The following is a 5,859-nucleotide window of genomic DNA, read 5'->3' as shown; positions in this document are numbered from 1 at the left end:
CACACATAAAAACCCGTATGTTTATACGTAGACCAAGTGAGAGTGGTGGGAAGCACCTGGCCTGCTACACTCTGTGGTACTTGCACGTGCAGGGGCCTGAGGGGCTGCAGCGTCCTCCCTACCTGGCACAGGCAGCCACAGGGCCTCCCTCCTGCAGCAGGGCAGGCAGGATCTCCTGCCCATTCGCTCGCCCCAGTCACTGCCCTGTCCCCGCCCCCTGCCAGGTGCACCCATGAGATGCATGCCCGAGGGCAGCGATGCCCGGCAGGCCCATCCCCAAGGGCCCACAGCACAGCTACAGTTAGAAAAGGGACTGCTTCTGATGCAGCCAAGCTCATGCCTGCAACAGACTTCAGGGCCTGGAGAGGGTTGTGTTTGCGCTCCTTCTGGAAGCATCCTGCTTGGACCCTGCCAGCCCTGTGGTGGCCAGAGGTCCTGGGGCCAGGCTTCTGTCTCGGCCCTCAGATACGGGCATTTGGGGAGAGGTGGCAAAGCAAGGGCACAGTCAGGCCCCAGCGTGTTTGTGTCCTAGAGAAGCGGAGCCGGCCCTCCCTGGAGGCCACTCACGAAGCCAGACATCCCTGGGGCAGTGGAAGAATCTGGAGCAGAAGAGGCCAGGTGCCCCATCCACCTGCCCATGCAGAGACAGATGGGACCACCCAGGAGGGCCAGGCCAGGCTCCTTCCTCAGGTTCAGGCCCAGCCCAGCACCCTTGGTCTGGTGTGCTCTGGCCCATGACACAGAGAACCAGAACCGGGCTGCTCACGGTCAGCGGCTGGCCAGGAGCAGACCCACTCCGAGAGTCTCATGACCCCTCTCCCACCAGCACCGCTGCCCCCAGCCCTACAATACAGATCTTCCCATCTTCTGGAGCTGGTGTGGCTCTGATGGTGCGTTTCCAGAGCCAGCGCCCAATGCAGGCTTCTCGGCACGGTGTGGGTGAGCCCCAGGGGGTCCTGCCGGCCCTGGGCTCTGCTATTGCTGAGCAGTTGACTCTGTCCCTAAGAATAGGAGGAGATGGCTGCCTGGAGACCAAGCACAGCTGGTCACCCCAGAGCGCAAGGTCAGTGGGTCCCATTTCCTGCCCAGTGAGTCTGGCTGTCCCGGTGGCCTCTTCCTGCCTCAGAAGCCCTGGACTGAAAGCAGCACGTGATCAGCTGGACGTGGGGGAGGGATTGTCACTGAAGCAGAAGGCTCTCAAAGGCTGTGTTCAGCTGAGGGTGGGTTCCAGAAAGTGATGGAATCTTCCAGAAAAGATGCCACCGACATCCCCAGGATGGCTTTGGTGAATGTGGTGGGCTCCTGCGTCACCAGCATGGGCCTTGGCCAATCTGAGCTCCAAGGCACACCCAGAAGACCTTCCTGAAGTGCCCACAGCACTTCTGTCTGTCTCCACAGAGACAGACCCCAGAATGAGTCATGACACCATGCTCAAAGGTGACCAAATTCCATCAAGAACACATGCGATGCGCATGTGTGCCTGCGTGCGTGTGTGTGTGTGCCTGCGTGAGGATGTGTGTGCCTGGGTGTGGATACGTGTGTGCCTGTTGGCCTGTGTGTGGATGCATGTAGATGTGTGTGTGCCTGTGTGTGGATACTTGTGTGGGTGTGTATGCCCATGTGCATGTGTGCCTGCATGTGTGTGTGTCTGTGTGTGGATGTGTGTAGATGTTCATGTGCCTGTGTGCCTGCGTGTGGATGTGTGTTCATGCATGTGTGCCTATATGTGGATGTGTTTGGGTGTGTGTGTGCCTGTGTGTGGATATGTGTGTGTGCATGTGCATGTGTGCCTATATGTGGATGTGTGTGGGTGTGTGTGTGCCTGCATGTGGGTGCATGTGTGCATGTGTGTGCCTGTGTGTCGATGCATGTGTGCCTGCATGTGGACGTGTGTGTGCATGTTTGCCTGCGTGTGAATGCATGTGTGTGTGTGCCAGCGTGTGGATGTGTGTGTGCATGTGTGCCTGCATGTGGGTGTGTGTGGGTGTGTGTGGCTGTTGGCCTGTGTGTGAATGCGTGTCCGTGTGTGCCTGTGTGGATGCACGTGGATGTGTGTGTGTGTATGCATGTAGATGTGTGTGTGCCTGCGTGTGTATACTTGTGTGGATGTGTATGCCCATGTGCATGTGTGCCTGCATGTGTGTGTCTGTGTGTGGATGTGTGTAGATGTGCATGTGTCTGTGTGCCTGTGTGTGGATATGTGTGCACGTGTGTGCATGTGTGCCTATGTGTGGATGTGTTTGAGTGTGTGTGTCCCTGTGTGTGTGTGTGTGTGCACGCATGTGTGCCTGTGTGTGGATGTGTGTGTGCATGTGTGCCTATATGTGGATGTGTGTGGGTGTGGGTGTGCCTGCGTGTGGATGCATGTGTGCATGTGCGTGTGTGCCTGTGTGTCGATGCATGTGTGCCTGCATGTGGACGTGTGCGTGCATGTTTGCCTGTGTGTGGATGTGTGTGTGCGTGTGTGCCTGCGTGTGGATGTGTGTGTTCATGTGTGCCTGCGCTGCCTTGGCCTGGGACCCAGAAACACCCCAATTTAGTGGAAACATCCCTTTTGGTCTCTGAGAGATGCGTTTTAGTCCTGCTGAGTCTCTGGCCAAAGTGAGTCATGCGTGAGTGAGAACGAGAGCTGGCCTCTGTCTATCCCGCTAGAAAGTCCCGTTCAGGCAGCGCTGGGGAGCACACACAGGATCAGTGCCTGCGGCGGCTGCCGGTGGGTCCACCCCTTCTCAGGGCTCAACCCAGCTGGGCTGACAGCCCAGAGCTTCGGACTCGACTGTGGGAGCTGGAGCATAGGCAGGGCGCCCTGACGCTGAGGCAGGAGTGGAGAAGAGGCCTGGTGAGGCAGAGAAGGCTTCCTGGAGGAGGGGACTGGAGCTGGCTTGTGCAGAGTCAAGCCAAGGTGGGCTGGGCATTCTGACAGGCCCACCAGAGCTGGGCCCAGAGCGGGAGAGCATGCGGCTCTGGGGCGGGCAAGAATGGGAGGGCTGTCTGGGGAGGTGACGCTGGAGGGTGCATAAGAGGCCCTGGCAGGTTCAGGCACCATCCCTGGGCTCAGGGCATTCTTGGACGCATCAGTGGAATGTTGCCTCATGGTCACAGAATGGCTGCCCACTTCCAGCATCCCGTGTGCATTCCAGGCAGAAGGAAAGGAGGAGCACAGGGCAAAGACCCTGCCTGCCCTGTCAGCCCCTCTTTTAAGGTGATTTCCTGAAATTCCACTGGGCAGACCTGCTAACATGGACTGTCGCTGTCTTGTGGCCCTGTCTGTGAGGGAAGCTGGGTGATTGTTTTCACCCCCCCCACCCCCAACCCAGCAGTACTAAGCCTCTGTGATGAAGAGGAAGGACATAGGCATTTACTGGCACCAGCAGCCTCTGTCCCTTCCCTCCCAGCTCCCCGCTCCGCTGTGGTAGGTCTGATGGGGACCTCCTCTGTCCTCAGGACTCAGCCTCGCCCATCAGGACAAGCCTCTTCCTCCCCACTGCAGCATCGCCATTGCTGGGGACTCTGTCCTTGCTGGCCCCCACACTCATAGCACATGACGATGTGGGCAGAGTCCAGGTGGGGACCAATGCTACCTGCCTGCTCTGCCCAGCAGGCCCTATGGGAGAGGAGCTCCCATAAGGGGCAGAAAAGCCCCTCCCTTTGGCCCTCTTTCTCCTTTCTGCCCTCACCCCAGGTGCTGGGGCCAGGGCCAGGAGGGTGAAGCCTGACTGTGGCCCCACCCCTCCGTGTTTGCCGGGCACCAGACCCTTCTTCCTCCCCTTCCTCTCTCCTTCGCTGGCCTGCTGTCTCCTGAGCACTCACTGTCCAGCTCTGCGGCCGCCCCTAGGTGTCACCATGTCCTCCTCCATTACCCTGGCCTTGGCGGCCTGGGCTGTAGGGGCTGGCGGGGAGGACCAGGGGAGCATCCTGGGCAGAAGGCAGTGGCCTGGGGAGGGTTGTGCAGAGGCTTCCGGAGAGCTGGTGGGATGTGACATCTTGGCTACAGTCCTACAGTCCTTCTCTGGTGTCCTGGCTCCTCCCCTGGTGACAGGGAGGACTTCCTGGCCTGTGAGACCCCTGGATGTGTGAGCCTTCGCCACTGAGGAAGCTTTCTCCACTCTGCCTGACACAGCAAATGAGGACCCAGGGCCCAGACAGTGCCCAGGGCCCCTGGGCAGGCCAGGCTGACATGAGCCTCTGGCAGTCGAGGCTGCCTCACTGTCACTGAGGCCGGGGTCACCTGACCTGCTGCGGCCCCTCCCCTCTCTTATGTCCAGCCCCCATGCTCACTACAGGGGTGGGAGCCCCTCCCAGACCCTCTAACATCTCACCTTTCCCAAATTAGGTCCAAAGGCTGGGACTCCCCCCTCCCTAAGGGGACACCCCGCTTGCTGCAGGTGCATCCTGGGGAGCTGCTCCCTGGCCTGTGACTCAGCCCAGCACCCGCTGCCCATGGGTGGGTTTGGAGAGCCAAGGAGCAAGGGCAGGAGACGGGGTCTTCACCCCACCCCACCACCACCTGGCACTCCTGGAACAGCTGGAGCGCTGCCCTCACCTCCCACTACTCTCACCCCCAACACACGGGATCTGGGCCCACTGTCTCCCCTCAGCACACGGGATCTGGGCCCACTGTCTCCTCAGCAGTGTCCCTGAGCCACCCTCTCTGTGGCCCCAGGCACTACTGAGGTGCAGACCCTGGCTCTCAGGACCTCCCTACCCTCTGCCATCTCTACTCCATGGGTTCCCTCACATGGGGCCGAGTGATACCCAGTACCAGGAGTCTTTGCAGGGCCCGGGGCCCCGTTCCTTGAAGATGGCTCAGGGCCGGGGGTGGTTGCATGGCAGGTGCCAGGCCTCTCGAATCGGCCTGTAGAATGCTGCCTGTGGTGGGACAGGGCCTACTCCGCCAGTCCACAGCATGTGTACCCTCGAGGCTAGCAGAAGAGAAAGGGAAGTTTCATGTTCTAATTTTGAATTTTGTCAAAATATACTTATAAAGTGAGAACTCAAGTAGCATAGGAAAGGCTGAGGCAGCACTTCCTGAGCCCCCACGTCCACTCCTCACCCAGGAGCCTCTCCCTGAGCCCGGTTTCTGGTCCTAGAGCCTTAAGCCTGGCAAGACACTCGCCCTGCCGCTCCTGCCCCATGCCTCTGCGGGTGTCAGGATGCCCCACTTTAAGCCGGGCTGAGCTCATCTCCACCTGTCCTCCCCGCACTCACGTCAGTGGCCTTTCCAGTTCTGCCGTCCTGGTAGGGTGCAGTGGCCCAGGGTCCTGACTGGCTAATGCACTCCCCAGGCAAACGGTGCAGCAGAGGGGATCACAAATGGCACAGCCAAAGAAACGAATTCCAGAAATGTGAGCTGGTGGTTGGAAACACTCATGTGAGCAATTGAAAAGACCATGAAACCATTACCAAAATTGAGAGCAGAAATGGAATTTAAAATGAAAATGGATAAAACCCTGATCCAAGATTTCTTTTTCTTTTTTAAGCTTATTTGCTTATTACAAAATGAAACTACTCTTTTTACAGAACAATTACAAAATATTGACAGCCAAGCATGGTATCCTAATCCAGCCCATCCCTCACACACTCAGGGGCAGCTCCTGTTAACCCGGGGTCCCCTCCTCAGGGCTGTTGGCAGGTGCATATGCATGTGAGTGTAGGTGTGCATGTGTGCATATGAGTGTGCATGTGTGCACATGCGTGAGTGTGCATATGTGTAGGTATATGTGTATGTGTGTGCATGTGTGTATGTGTGTATGAGTGTGTGTGCACGTGTGTGCACATGTATATGTGTGTAAGAGTGCATGTGTGCATGTATGTGTGTATGAGTGGGCACGTGCGTGTGTAGGTATGCCTGTGCACATG

This window comes from Rhinopithecus bieti, unplaced genomic scaffold, assembly GCF_001698545.2.
Source record: "Rhinopithecus bieti isolate Rb0 unplaced genomic scaffold, ASM169854v2 scaffold_24263, whole genome shotgun sequence".
In the NCBI taxonomy this organism is placed as follows: Eukaryota; Metazoa; Chordata; class Mammalia; order Primates; family Cercopithecidae; genus Rhinopithecus; species Rhinopithecus bieti.
The sequence above is the reverse complement of the archived record's forward strand: the minus strand, read 5'-3'. Positions refer to the sequence as shown.